Source organism: Lycorma delicatula, chromosome 6, assembly GCF_047948215.1.
Source record: "Lycorma delicatula isolate Av1 chromosome 6, ASM4794821v1, whole genome shotgun sequence".
Lineage (NCBI taxonomy): Eukaryota > Metazoa > Arthropoda > Insecta > Hemiptera > Fulgoridae > Lycorma > Lycorma delicatula.
This window is the reverse complement of record NC_134460.1, coordinates 119,766,214-119,782,823: the sequence shown is the minus strand read 5'-3', so window position 1 is coordinate 119,782,823 and position 16,610 is coordinate 119,766,214. Positions and strand designations below refer to the sequence as shown.

General features: G+C 29.6%; 1 long non-coding RNA gene across 2 annotated transcripts in view; it reads left to right on the top strand.

Moving 5' to 3' along the window:
- The window catches only part of LOC142326810 (uncharacterized), a 311,674-nt gene that overhangs the window by 189,195 nt on the left and 105,869 nt on the right, over window positions 1-16,610 (top strand). For both annotated transcript variants that reach the window (XR_012756868.1, XR_012756867.1), the window contains exon 4: window positions 15,615-15,861. This is a non-coding gene — a long non-coding RNA (uncharacterized LOC142326810). The remainder of the gene's footprint in view (window positions 1-15,614; window positions 15,862-16,610) is intronic.

Sequence of the window (16,610 nt, the reverse complement as noted above, 5' to 3'; positions counted from 1 at the left end):
GTTTTTTGGCTGATAACTCTTTTAATTATTTTTTATGAAAAATTTTTTTTTTTGTTTTTTTTTATATTCCTTCATGATTTAAAGGTATATTAAAATTAATGTCGTTTTGATACCTATATTATATTCCAAACTCAAAATGAGAAACAATTTCTTTCATAAAATTTATACTTAATTTTTTTAAACAATTCTCTTTTAAATAATTTTTTCTTTATTAAGGATTACTTCTTTTTAAATCAATTTTTCATAAATTTTTCCAACAGAGTAAGGAAGTCCTTAAAATCAAATACTTTTCTAATCGAAATTTGTGAATATTGACAGTTAAAATTTTCGTAATCATCATAATCAATAAAAAAAAGCTCCCTTGTTACTTGAGCTCACAAATTAAAAAAAAAAATTGGAAAAAAGGTTTTTCTTTTTTTTTTAGGTTTTTCGATCTCAATGTTTATAAAACTAATGATGAATATTAGCGTTATTTAAAGAATCTTTTTAATACGACAAAATTGTGCAAGAACATATAATGAATTTTTTTTTTCTTATATTAGCATTTATTGAAGGACGTATTTTATTATAAAAAATTGTTTTTTTTTGTATCTTTCTTTATGACCTTTTAAAATTAATGTAATTTTGATACCTACGTAATATTCCGGACCCAAAAATAAATTTCTTTCATTACTTTCATTTTATGAAGAATGAAAGAATTATTTGGATATGATTAATAAAAAATGTGACTAGCAATTTGTTTAGCTTAACATACATATGAATATTTTTATATAAAGGTATAATAATTATATTATAAAATTATTATCTGTTATATATAATAATATAATAGATAATATTATTATTATTACATTATTATAATATAAAAATAATTATTAAAATAATATATTACTAATTATTACATATAATAATATAATTTAATAAAACCTGAGTAAGATATGACTTGACCAGCGTAGCCGGGAAAGTTATGCAATACGTGCCATTTTTTCTAATTTTTATTAATAAATATGACACAAAATTATTTGTGAGATTGGTTGTGAGTTACAACCGAATATGTGACCCAAATATATCGAAGAAATGTATTGTTTATATTTATCTGCATTTTATGATTCGCCTTTATCCTCTTCATTTATATCTATTATTTATTATAAGGGAATATTATTTAGCTGAATATTAGAAATAGGCCGAACGAAGATGCCAAATGCAGTTAAATAATACCGCTATAAATTTATTTTATGTTTATAATTAATTATTAAATACAAAACGCTTTCTTAAAATGACGTCTGAAACTTTACATGTACAAATATGAAAACAAAAGATAATAACTACTGACCGTTGCAACGGTTTTCTATTAAATTGCCGGGTATTTATCTATCTTTTTTTCAGTCAGCATTCAAATATTTCATAATAAGTTATTATATTTAACGTAGGAGGTCCAAAAGTCATAAGTTCAAAAAAAATTATTACCAAATGTAAAAAAAAATTAATTCTCATTTCAATTATTATTAATATATCATTATTAATTGATACTTAATTTAGTTTAATTTTAAACAGAATTTTAGAATCATTGTAAAAATACTCACCCCACTCTTTAGAAAACGTTTAATATTTGTAATCATATATTTCTTAATGCATACATTTTTTTTTTTGTATTTCAGATAAGTTTTGCAATTTATTTTATATTCTGATCTCCTATTCCTAAATTGGATAACAAAATAACATTAAAATATTTAAAAATACAAATATTTTTCAAAAAGCTCTAGAGGAAATTTGGTTATGTAAGATTAAAAAATCTGCTAGGGGTCATAATATTTTTGAAATTAAAAAAAGGTAATCCGAAAATTCAAGATTTCGACTTGAATCCCAAAATGAGCTGACATTTTAATTTTTTTAATAAAAACCTTTTTTATATGATAATTGATAATATTTTTGTTTTATAAGGAAAGTAGTGACATGAATGTTATGTGTTGTACAGAACATCTGACAAATGAGAGCACCGGCCTTGGCTGTACATGTTCTTTCTTTTGACAAAATCTTTCAAAACATGATGATATTATTAATTGGTGGTAAATGTTGGCAACGTGGTGTCGAATTTCTTCTTTCAGTCCTCAATTGTTTTTGGTTTATTGATGTACATTTATCCTCTCTAAAGATAATCCTCTAAGATAATCTCAAACAAGAAAGTCTAACAATGTCAAGTCACATGATCTTGGCGGCCAATTCACACCACCTCGCTGCGAGGTAATACGACCATTAAATTTTTCTTAGAATAACTGCATTGTTTTATTTGCACTGTGGAATGTTGTAAAGTCTTAAACCACATGTCTTTCACATCTACATAATTAATTTTAGGCTATAAAAAGTTTGAAATCACACAACATCGAACTCCATTGACGTTAGCGGCATTTTCATTTTCATTTTCAAAGAAGTACAGTCCAATCAACACCCCAGCCCAAAATCCGCACCAAACTGTGACCCGTCGAGGATGCGTAGATGCGTAATTCTTCAATTCTTTTTGGATTTTCTGAACCCCAAATTCGACTATTCTGTTTATTTAGAGAGCTGATAAGAAGAAAATGTGTATTATCGCTAAAGATTTTTTTTTTCGAAAACTGGTTGTCAACTCGTTATATTGCTATTTTTACAATTCCTACCCGTTCTTCAAGTGTGTACTATTCCTTAATTTAACTTTATTGTTTACTGAGAACAGCCTATAAAAATCTCTACTTCGGTTTACCGCAAAAAAAATTGGCGGCAAATTAAAAATATCAGTTCATTTTGGGACCCTATATATGATTTGGCACCGCCTAATTGAGACAAACATTTTCTTGCTTATGATTTTTGTTTCCTTTATTTCTAGAGTTTACTTTAACTTTGGAATGTTCGTACACACCGTACTGTTAACAATGTTTAGCGTTGGCGGACAATAAATTCTTTTAGGCGAATATAAAACACTACAAAAAATTATTTTCAGCACGTCTTTTTAAACTATGTTACCGGCTTTACTTTCAACTGCGAGGCATTTTAATTATATACAAAATAAAATTTACTAAAAATTATCTTTTATCGTAAGATTTAATTGTTTTTGAATTGGTCAATAGATGGTACAACATATAAGATATCGAACATAATTTGTTCTTTACGCGTGTGTTCATTGTTTCTTCTAACTCTTTTATACTTTCAGCTAGAATTACTATATCATCAGAAAATCGTAGCAGCTTTATCTCTTCACTTTGTACTGTTACTCCGAATGTATATATACGAGTATATACATACAGAGTGTCCCACGAAGAAACGGAAAAACTCTCAGGACATGTCCTACTGGGGAAAATAATGAAAAAATGTCACATAAACATAGGTCTAGAAACGTTTTGTTTTCGAGTTACCGCTAGCGAAAGATTTCACCCGGATTTCAGCTCTTCTAATAAAAAAAGCTCTACTGTAATTTTTAGAACCTAAATTAAGGAGTAAGAGGTTTCTTATGTAATTTTAACTGGGAAATAGGATAAAATAGGTTTCATAATTGTAACTCTAGTAGTTTTTAAAATATCTGACGTAAAACACAAAATCGGTGTCTAAAAACAAGTTTTTTTTAGGGTTTGTAATACAGTAGCTTTGTTAATAAATGCGAAATATTTAATGAAAAAACTTGTAGAGAATGTAATTATGAAATAATTAATGTAAATATAGCCAATAAAAAGTAAATAAAAAATTAAAAGTCGTTTTTTTATTGAAACAAAACAGACTTCCACATCACCAAAAAATAATTTTGTTTTTATTTACATTAAATAAGTACTTTTCTGACAAATGTAGTAATTAGTAAGTGTTATTACTAAATAGCAATCGAATCTTTCTAATTTTTCTTTGTTTTATTCAACTACCTTACACCATTTTGTTCAAAATTAAATTCTCTAAAGGTGTTATATGTTTATTATCCGTTTAACAAAGTTATTGTACGTCAAACATAAAAAACAGGGTTTTTACCCGAATTTATTGGTTTTCACCCTACATCTCTCAAAAACTAATGTAGATATTCTGAACCTATTTTATTCAATTTTTCGGGTAAAACCATAAGAAATCACTAATTTTTCACCTTAATTAACGTTTAAAAATTTCAGTATGACGTCATTTCACCGTGGTAGCTAAAATCCGAGTGAAATCTTTCACTACCTGTAACTCGCAAACGAAACATTTTAGGACATACGTTTAAATGTTTTTTTTTTCATTATGTTTACAAGTAAAATAGATTATGAAAGTCCCGGGAGAATTTCGTGATATACTCTGTATATCATATATATATATATATATATATATACATGTATGTGTGTGTGTGTACGAGTAGATTATACATGTAACTACTATTCCAAAGTTGATTTTTCATACCCTAAGGCTACTGTTTTTAAAATTGTGATGTTCGTTAAACCAGAATGTCAAAACTCCATATGATGACATGTGTATTCAAGTTAAAATAAGAGTTTGAAATCACAGTTGAGGTCCTGAGTTGTCTGTAAAACAACATTACTGCGTGTATTAGAACTTTTATGTATTCCAAAATTCATCGATTATCTACTAACAGTCAAGAGAACATTTTATAAATTACTAATGATTAGTAACAATTATTTTAAGATATTAATAAAATAGACAAAGAAGTTTTTATCGAAGTTATACGTAATACTTTTTTACTTAACATTTCTCACTGTAATGTTTTTATTATTTTGTAAATGCTTTGCAAAAAAGTCTAAAAATCCCCTTTTTTCTCTTATTTAAATTTTTAATGTTCTTTTCAAACAATTTACATTTCATTTGTATCGGTGTAATCAATATGTATTCAGCAACGTCCGTTAATAAATACACAGAAAATTTACACTTTTTATTGAAAATTCAGTCATACTGGTCAGTATTATCAACGTCCGAACTTTGAATTATTATTAAGCAGTCTACCCAACTTAATTGGTTCTTGAACCAATCGGAAACTTAATATATACTGATAGGTGTACAAAAACAATTTCAGATATTTTCTTAAAGTGAATTCATATTTTTAATAAATAAGTAAGTCGCTAAAAAATAAACGTACAATATTTTTTGTTCCTTTACAGGAAGAATAAAAAGTACGGATAACAGTAATTTTAATAAGCAATAGTAATTGTCAAAAGTAATTACGAATAAAATAGTAATTTAATTTTCTAAGCGAATAAAAACGAAATAAAATAAATATTTTTAGTCATGCAGTCCCCTGTTCTAAGTATTAGTAGTTCTAACTGTTCTTTTCAAATTTTTTAATAATTATTTTCTACGATTTTTTTTTCGAAAAAAATATGCTTTAACATCTGAATTTAAAATTTCTAGAAATATAAATTAAAGTTAGTGTAAATTTTATTTAACTTTTAACACTTACCCTCTGAATTTTTTTAAAATTAATTAACGTTAACAAATAAGTCATAAAATAACGTTTCATACTACCAACAGGAAAATGCTCCTTTTTGAGATAAAAAACCATTTCTACGAAAGCTATGTAGGTCACTTAATTTAAAACTTCTTCTCTGTATTAAATAAAAAAATTATTTAAAAAATTGTTGAAAGGTAGTTTAATTATTTTGCACGATAAACTATTTCCAAGAATAATCTAATGGATAATCACAAAAACTGTTTCGGCAGAAACAGTTCAACATTCGTTTTTAAAATATTTCCACAAAAACATTTATTCATTGTTATTGTCTTTTCTATTTCAATCAAGTAGATTCAGATTAAATAAATGGTTAATTTTTTTTCCATATAATGGTTGGTCCACTATTAATAAGTTATTAGTTAAGATAAAATTTCAATTAGTATTAAAAGAATTTAGGGTGAAAATTGGCTTTCGATAGTCCTGAACGGTGCATGGACAATATGTAAATCGTAATAACGAATCAAATAACTTAAATTTTATATTAAATGCCTTGTGTTCTGAGAGTAATTTCATCTACTTGTTTTATTTATTTTTTCTTTTGATATAAATATTTAAATTTTAATTTTTAATTTTTTTTAAAATTCTTTTCAAAAAAGATCAACTTACTTTATCGTATAATTAAGATAAAATAAGCAAAAAAATATATAAATGAAATTAAATCTTGTTGAAAATATTTAAAAATTAAAGTACTGTTCCATTTTAAATATGATGTGATGAATTCTTTGAATTAAAAAAAAAATTATTGATGTCTTTTTATTAATTATTTCTTTACTTTTACTTCAGAAACATCACGTTTAATACATTTTTTACCTATTGAAATAATTTTTCTTTTATATTTTTGAAAACAGAATTTGATATATTTTTATTTAAATAAATTATGTTTAGAAAATTGAATTTAATTAACGTTTTTCCATTTAGGAACGAATCAGATCCAAAAATATAAAATAATCATAATAAGTATATTCACCGCGGCGTTAAAATTTAAGAATTAAACCTTATATATTTATGTATTTCCTCCAATCTTTACGGTTACACTCTTATTGCACTCTTTGCACTTCTTTATTATTCTCTTTTCAGTAAAAAATTTATATATTCACTTTACCATTTTTTTAATCATTCTTTTTTATTCAATTCTTAATGTATTTTTCTTTCTATCAACTTAAAAATTAATTCTGATAACACTGATTTAAAAACTGAGGAGAGAAAAGGGCTTAGTTATAGATCGGGATATAATAGATATCCCTACCACTTGCGATCTTGAACTCAATCAACATGTAACATTTCAAAGTTACTACAATATGACGTTGCATAATAGTAAAAAAAAAAAATATATATATATATTTTATAAAGCTCTTGTATGGTATCCCGGTTTGGAGTAAGGCACTTGAAGTTGGACGGAACAGACGCTGGTTGGAGGGTGTACAGAGACGGATGGCACTGATGATAGCGTCTGCCTATTCCTCGGTGTCCACGAAGGTAACGCTGGTGGTTGCGGGGATACCGCCTCTACAACAACTAGCAAAAATGTGCACGAGAGTCATGGAGGGGTTCAGAAAGAACACTGCGTGAGAAGACATGCTCGGGGAATGGCAGACCCTGTGGAATGCGTTGACTAAAGGGCGGTGGACACACCGGTTTATTAAAGAACTTGGACCGTGGGTCAGGAGGGGATTTGAAGAGTTGAATTTCTGGAGTTGAGAACTGGAGTATGGCATAATAACAGGATTCATAACAAATACGATACGGAAAAAAGATAGGGAAGCGAGATGGTGGTGGCGATAGCGAAGCCGGTGCTTGCACGGGTGGACATGAAGCACGAGGATTCCAGAGCCCCCGAGCACTAGCAGACCACAGTTCCGGCGGGGACGCCGCCTCCTAGGGTGTCTTCTCTAGAGGCAAAAGCATAAAGACCGAGTTCCAACTTCTGGAGTGTGGGAACAGACCGACATAGTCGGGTCTGGTAACTCCTCTCCAGAAGTTAGAGGCAGAGTAAAAAAGAAAACAGACAAGATCCTACCGTTGAGCCGACTTGTCTTGCCCGACGTACAGCCGGAAACGGGAAGGCTCATTAGTACTAGACACTCCTCGGGCTGTGTTATACTTAACTATGGGTCCGGCCTAGAGGAGAAGCGGAAAATAAAGTACCTTGATATTACGAATTCTCAAAAAAAAAAAAAATAAATAAATAAATATGTCCAGTTGTCCCAAACTAAAGTATATTAAACACATGAATTTACTAATGCTCGGTCTGTAACCCCCCGCTGTCATGATTATTTAAATTTAGAATTAAAAATCTTAATTTATAAGAAAAAACTTAATAAACAAATTTACACAAAAATACAAAATTGCTTACACATATACGGCATATTTTCTAACATAAAAGAAAACAAAAATAAAAAAGCCGACAGAGTTGTAAAATTTTCCCGGCTTTGTCTTTGACAAACCTTTATTTTAAATGCACCATTTGGTATTTAAATATTAATCACTTCATTATTTTTACTTAAAATCGATCATATAAATTATGAAAAACAAGTAGGAAATGATTTTAGAAATCGTTGTTGTCCACATTGTATATAAATTATCTTTCCTTACTTTTAATCAAATTTTCTTTCAAATTTCAAGTACTGTTTGTATAATAAAGAATGACCCAATTTCAGACAGATATTTTCTTTATTGCCGCAACGTTTAATTTATTGTCGGTTCCAATTTACCGGAACCGTAAGTAAATCTAAATAGCAAGAAAAAAATGACATTCAGAGAGGAGTTTTCATTGAAATCAAAGAACGGTATAGGTATATTTTTACATGTGTATACATGTCTTATACAGTACATAAATACATTCGTAATATATGCGTAAATAAATACATTCGAAGATCAGTCCAAAGAAAATTGATCAAGGTTCAGAACATAAAAAGTAAAGAAAACACTAAAAAATTGTATTATTAATCACACAAAGAAACAGTGAAACAAATCAAAGAACCAAAAGAAGTTATTGTCGAAACGAAATGAAGAATTTAGACGAATCATAGCATCCTAGTGGAATTTATTCACCTCAAATCTCGGAGAACTTACAGATCTAATTACCACCGGCAGTCGCTTTAGGCGCCTAACGGCTTCCCTGTTATCCGGGAAGTTAAACGCGAACCAGTTCACATGTTTGTTCAGTCTCATTTTGTATCTTGTATAAACATAAACCGATATATTTTATAATAAAAATGTGTTAGAATTACAAGATAAATTGCATACTATTAAAGTATACTGCATACTATTTTAGTATACCTAGTTATAAATGTTGCACATACCCTTAATCTACTGCACGGATAACATCAAGTCGGTAGCTGAATTCTTCCTCAATGTATTGCAGGAAGTCTTCTATTATTGAAGTTATTCAGCTGTGAACCTGGTTGTTAGCTCATCAAAATCACATAGAAATCATACAACGCTTCAGAACAAGGTAATGAGGACAGTTGCAGAGGTACCATGGTTCACGCGGAATGATGAAATTTAGAGCTTTCGACAGTTCGTGAGGTTGGTGGCAGCGCAGTTTTTAATACCAGCAACAACTTAAAAATCACGTCAACCACTTTACTATCAATCTACATAACAGCAGGGACGTCAGAAGGTTGAAACGTCTTCATGTGCTCGACTTAGGGGCTACTGTATGACAGTTTGATATTTGACAACGCAAAATCTCTTGGTATTGTTTTTTATTTGTATTTGTTTTTTATTTTTTATTTATTAATGCTTGGTTTTTGTGAACTATGAAGTGTTGGCAGAAATATTTTTTATTTGTATTTGTTTTTTATTTTTTATTTATTAATGCTTGGTTTTTGTGAACTATGAAGTGTTGGCAGAAATATTTTTTTAGATTTAATATTGGTCTTTAAGATTTCATATTGGACTTTAGTATTACTTGTAACTATTATTATGAATTGCTTATTTTGGAAATTCCTTAAGAATCCCTTATCATGTGCTTCTTGTCAAGCGACTTACTTATGGCTCCATTTGGAAACCGCGATTGTAACGTACTGGTTGTTGAACAAAAAAAAAACAGCAGGTAATAGGGAAAGGTACATATCACAGGTTTTTTTTCACAAATCGCCACAAGAAAAGGTCATAAAGTATAAGTGTGACTTAACAAGAGTGTACACTCTTGTAACTTTATAACAAGAGTGTAGCGCCAAGTTTTGGAGTCCCGAACGCCCTATCGCCGAGGCGATGTTTCATTTAGAAACCGAACTCAATTGTGCCGATGTGGTGAGGAGTTTTTCATCTCGCTGAAAAGTACCCTCAAGAGTCTTCTTAATTTAGTTGTGGAAAACATCAGACCAGCCTCTCGAAATAAAAATACTCTCATTTTTTTCCTTCAAAAAGGCCATACATTTTTTAAACAGAACCGCACAAAAAGGTTAGCCTTTGGTGAATCTGGCTCCTGCTGTACAATCTCGTGCAGATTTTTAATTCCTAATTTGTGAACACTGACGTGAAATTTTACCGCTTAAGTGAAATGTTACTTCATCATTTAAAAATTAACTTTAGTAAGAACCTATCATCTTTCATGTCGACTAAGAGCATAAAGCAGATATCTTTACGTTTTCTTTTGTATCGACGAGCTTGTATCAATTGTAATCAGAATGGCCTGAAATTCAAGCGTCATCTTAACACATGTCACAGTCATATGAAGGGTCTGAAGTTTCCAACGAGTGGATTTTTTTCGGGCTTCGATGAAAAGACACTTGAATTCATACATTTTCTTCCGAAGTGCATAGTCGCAAAGGACTCTTCTTCTTACATAAACGTCTTCAATAGGTTTACACAAACGATCAATATTCTAAGCTGATGGTGGATCAATCCTGAAACACTGTAAAACGCACGGTGAACAGTTATTATGGATTCGGACTTGATAAATTGTACAACACGAAACACCCTCTGTTCTATAAACGCCGTGTTTTTTACGATTAAAGTACGTCTAAACGCTTGAATTGTAATCTTTCTCTTTCTTTTTACTGTTTAGCCTGCGGTAGTTACCTTTTAGATAATACTTCAGAGGATGAATGAGGATGATTATGTATGAAATAATAAGTGTAGTCTTGTACAGTCTCAGTTCGACCATTCCTGAGATGTGTGGTTAATTGAAACCCAACCACCAAAGAACACTGGTATCCACGAAAAATAACTGACTTTACTAGGACTTGAACGCTGGAATTTTCGACTTCCAAATCAGCTGATTTGGAAGACGCGTTCACCACTAAACTAAGCCGGTGGGTTAGTATTATAATCTTCCTTCCTTTTTCCTGTTTAGCCTCCGATAATTTCCTTTCAGATAATACTTCAGAGGATGAATAAGGATGATATGTATGAGTGTAAATGTAGTGTTGTCTTGTACAATCTCAGTTCGACCATTCCCGAGATGTATGGTTAAAGTATTATAATTTGGCAGCCGGTATTTGAACTCTGGGAAGTGCAATTTCAAACGGTGTAAATTTCATTCACTAACCATTCTTGGTTGTACAAGTGTATGGTTTTGAAATTGGGTCGTTCTTTTTGACAAACTATGAAAATTATTCTATTCTAAATTATCAGATAACTTTTCTTGATCCTAAATTGTCAGTTGCGTTATTCCTCTTAAGCCTTCGCTTCTGAGATTAGTATGTGAGCCTCACTTTACTCACACTCTTTCTGAAACCGAATCGGGTAACCAGTTCACCTTTCACAACTGATTCAGTTCATTTATAAATAATCCCGTGAGTATTTTCCATACTTAATCTTTTAAATGATAGTTCAGTAGTGAACACACGTTTTTAATATTAATTTTTTTTTTTTTATGCAGTAAAAATTAATTTTTTTTTTATTTACAGGTACTAGTAATCTACAAACAAATTTATATACGGTATTCAAATCCGGTTTTTCTGAATAAGAAACCATTCTTAAAACATACCAACATGATCTACGCTACTGCCAAATAATATTTTGTTTTTTAAAGTTCTTTCAGACTTTGATTTCAAAATTTTCCTTTAATATTATTAACATTTATTTTCTCCTCCAAATCCTGTCTGATAATTTTTCCCTTGTGCAAAGTCTGTATAAAATATAACTATCGCCTGATAGCTCTTAAGATGTTTTTCCTAATAATGGTGGTCAATTCCCACTTCTGATAATAACACAAAAATGCGTCATTTTTTCATAGTTTTTTCTTATAATTTTTTATATGATGTGTTTTTTTCATTTCTAATAATCATTGTTTCTCTAATATATTGCATTGTGCACAAACCAATTTTCCTATTAATATTGTTTTGCACCTTCTCTTATTTTTTATTTTTATATGAAGCAGTACAGTTTTTTGCATCATCTTTGAAATTTTAAATTTTTACGTTCATACATTTCTTCTAATATATATTTTTTAAATATAGCACTGTACCAAATATTAGTTTTATTCAAAAAATTGCCTTTACTTCCTTATTTATGCCTATTTTAAAATTCGCCTACTCATTTTCAATTGAATCTAGTTATTATTATTGTTATTAATTATTATTATTCTCTTGGGCAAGCCCAGTAAAAAGCATCCTGGCCGGCCCAAAGGCAAGGCGCAGGAGCTATAACTATTGTTCTGACATGCATTGTATATGGTAACATGAACTATTGAATACTATGGGTGAGATATATGAATGAGACTAAATACCAGACATGAAAATTTATGAACTGCTAGATGTTAACGGCCACCGTCCCCCGCCCGCAGCTCCACCAGATCGTCCCCTTCAATAACAGGCGTTATCTTATCGCTCGAGCTTGTGATGTACCGACGGACCAAGCGGCATGTATCCAGCAACACAGCCTTCTGCATTGGTCGAAACAGATTTGCTGGTGCTCCAACAGATCTTAATGAATCATGCAGAGAACGTGGAATCTCTCCCATCGCGCCCAAAACCACCGGGACTACCATTACGCTCTCCTGGTCCTAAATCTCCCTGACTTGATCTGCAAGATTCCTATACTTCACTAGTTTTTCCGTGTACTTCTTCACTATGTTGGAGGATAATGGGATTGTGACATCAATCAGGAAGGTGATCTTCTTCTTGGTCAGAACGATGTCTGGCCTATTATGCTCGACTGTCCTGTCCGTCAGAACAGTAAGATCGTATTACTGTTTATACTGATCGTCCTCTAATACAGACTGAGGAGCATACTTAAAATATGGGACTGAAACGGCAAGGAGACCTAGGTCCAAAGCGAGTCTCTGATGAAGTATCTTCGCCACGTTGTTATGTCCGACTGTATATTCCGTTGGAGCTAAAAACTGACACCCACTAACGATATGTTCTATGGACTCGTTGGTCGATCCACAAAGACGGCACAGATCAATGGTTACAGCAGGATCCTTAACGCATACTTTCTGTAGCTGAGGGTGCTGATGACCCTGTCCTGTATAGCAAATACAAGGCCCTCCGTCTCAGCAAACAACTCGGCATACTCCAGCCAGGCCACAGACGCATCTCGATCAACTGCTTCATCCATAAGCGCCGCATAATGCCTCCCATGCAACTCCCTCGAACGCCACCTATCCATCACATTTTTTTAATTATTATTATTATTATTATTATCATTATCATCATTATTGTTGTTCTTGTTATTATTATTACTTCTTATAATGATTACCTGTTGATTATCATGATGATTGTTTAATAAACCAATTGGATATCCATTGTTCAATGTGAATTTATTTAAATTGAGATTGTTTTATTTTTTGGATTTTATTTATAAATGTATTATTTTTATTTAATTTTTATTAGAATACTATAACAATAGGGAGAGATAAAAATAATTTTACAACTTAAAGCTTTGTTGTGTCCATCTTAAAGTTTTTCAATATATTTTTAAAATAATAATAGTCTTTCAGATAAAATATAATAACAAAGGTTAGCGTTGTTGAACAAAACAATTGTACGGTAAAATAAAAGGTGCTTGAAAAATAAAATAAATCATATAAGTAACCCTACAGGAGTAATCAATAATACTTCATTTGAAGCTGTGATGCTCTCATAAAGAAATCTCACTGCCTCGCCCATAATTTTTATCTCACGAACTCTTTTCTGTTATAAAGCTTTAGTAATAATTACAATAAATAAATTTAAACTCAGAATTATTAGAGTAATTCTTTTGTTCCATTATCTTATTTATTTATTTATTTTAATTTCTAATTTAATATATTTAGAATAATACTGCTGCAAAATTATATAACATTATAAACATTGTAGCGAGTGCTGCTTTTATTTCAGGCATCTCGTGCTTTTTCTTTGTCGTATGTATCCCATATTTTGTAATTTTCAGTTGTATAAGGGAAAAAATAAATTCCCACATAAAAATTATTCTTATAAACCGTAAAGAGAATTTGTGGGACTAACTTTATTTCGTTTTTCTTTTAGTGGCTAAGAATAGTATTATTTCTACAATCAGTTTAATAATAATTAAGTTAACAATACATTATAAATTAAATTAATTAAGTCAATGCTGCAATTGGATTTTATTAAACTAAAACGTTTAAATAGTTATATACGTAAATGCAATGAAAACTATAACAAACAGAAACATAATTAAAACTTAGATTTCAATTAATTTAATTTTTTTCTTTTTTTTTCAGTTTTACGGGCATCATCAACTGTTATGGTCATTAGCCCGATGGAAATTTTCAGCGTATGAAAAAATGCAATGCCTAACCGGGATTCGAACCCGGGACCTTCGGATCATAGACTGAGACGCTACTACACCGTCACGGAGATCGGCAAAACAAATAATCTTATAGAATTTATTTGAATATAATTTTTTCTGTGATCAGTTCAAATCAAATATTAAAATTACAAATCTAAAATTAAAATCATTTGTATATTGTTATTTTGAAATATTTTATTTTTACACAATCTGCTAATAGCTAAAAACATTTTATACGTCCATACAATGTATTTTTAATTATTTTATTAAAACTAAACAGATACTACTACTCTTAGATGTTGTGTTCGTATTATAAATATTGATAATAACAGTAATGAAGTGGAATTTAAAATGTAACCTATGTCATTATTTGATAAAGTAATATCTATCAGTTTTATTTGATAAATATTTAACGATATTAAATGTTAGATTAAATGGCTATCGTTATGTACAGAATATTCAATTAGAAAAGGACATTATTTTAAGAAGCGATTATAAAGCTAAAAGTAAGGAAAAAAGCCATAAAACATAACCGAAAATTATTTTTTCGAGTTATTGCTGTCGAAAGAATTCACGTTACTTTTTGCTTAGTCGATAATACAATGCTGTAGCATTTTTTTTTTTTTTTATTCTAATTATTTTATGTTTTTGATTTTTTAAGACAAACTTATTTTTAATTAACCGATTCCCAGAACTGCATCTCTAGTATTTTTTTTAAAAAATTACGTTAAATTTAAAAATGTTCAAGTCAAAAAGCACGATTCTTTAAGTTTATTTAGGTAAAGTAGTTTTAAATTAATTGTTAAATAATAGATAAAAAGTTTTAGAAAATTTTGTTATTTTACGCCGAACCAAAAATCTGTTTTTTTTACTCGAATTGTTTAAGTTTGTCATGACTTTTATAAAAAAAAAATTATTAGAGATAATGTTACAGGAATCACTTTTTTATAATTTTTAGATCAAATTACATAAAACTATCATAATTTTTTTATCGTAATTGGTATCCAAAAGGTTTTCTACTGGATGCAGTAAAAATTAGGAGTGAAATATTTGAGCACCCGTTACTAGAAAATAAAACATTTCCGGAACTGTGTCGTATGTGACTTGTTTCTTAATCTTAACTTTAGAATTATTAGGAACGAAATACGCTTCTTTACCCCCCTCCCGTTTTATTTATACACAGAAATTTTGGTTTTTTGAGCGGAAGAAATGATATCTGCGAGACTCTTACCGTACGGTATACAATTTAATTGTAATTTTTTGGATATTATATACCGAATAAATATTCAAGAATATTTTATGAAAAGAGTTTTAAATGTTATATTCAGAAATACAAAACAATTTTATAAACAAATATATTAATTATTATTTATACGATTATGCTTGCACACACGAATGAAATTGTATTATTGTAGACCTCACTGTGTATTTGAATGAATTTAATATTTGAATTTGTTGTTTTTTTCAGCGAAGTATTTGGAACAGTGCCAAAACGAATACACCTAATAGTTCGATTCTGGATTTAATACCTGCCACAGACACTTGCTGTAGGTGTCCAAAGCTAACCTAACTAAATTCACCCTCATTCTCTTATAGTATTTCGTGGATTCTCTACCTCAATTACAACAGTGCTTCTGCTGTTACGAACAGAACACAAACTTTAGCACAAGTCCACTAATTAAAACTTACACAAGTACCATTGGATTCCGATTTTGGTATGTACTCTTGACACTTACTTAATGTTATCTTTAATTAAAAACCAGTAATTACTTATTGACCAGACCTACAGCCTACCTGTTCATTCATTCATTCATTATTTAAATACTTTAAAACTAATCCAACTATTAATTATATTAAAAGGTTATAGTATATTATTAAAATAGTTTTAATTAACTTACTACAAAATATATTTTTTAGAAAAAATCTCATTTGAAATAAAAATAACTGGGAATAATTTTGTTCGAGCTTTTTTTTTAAGATCGCAATTAAATAGTTTCATGTTTTTGTAGCAAGTTGTTTATTTCAATCGTTCATTGTTATGTCTATGAAAAAATATTAGGTATCAATGATAAATTTATTTTTTCTCCTTCTGCTTCTTATATTTTATCCCTTTCTCCTTTTTCTTATTCATCCTTTTTATAATATTCCATTTTCCCGGCTATAGTTGCTTATGCAGATAGAGAAGTTTCAAGAACTTCTTTACAAAAAACCTTAAAAAAAGTTATAGAAATTTCTGAAAGATACGTACACTTTTTAGTCTTTATTTTGACTAATATTTCTTCTGATTGGCTTAACATGAATTCTGCGAGAATGGTTAAAAAATTTAAATCAGGGGCATTAAATTTTGGACAAAATTAAAAAATGGAAACGGGTTATTTTCACCCGTTTAAATTTGACTTATTTTATGGTGGTCATAAATACGATGAAACTATTAAATTATTTGAATTCAACATTATATTTAAAT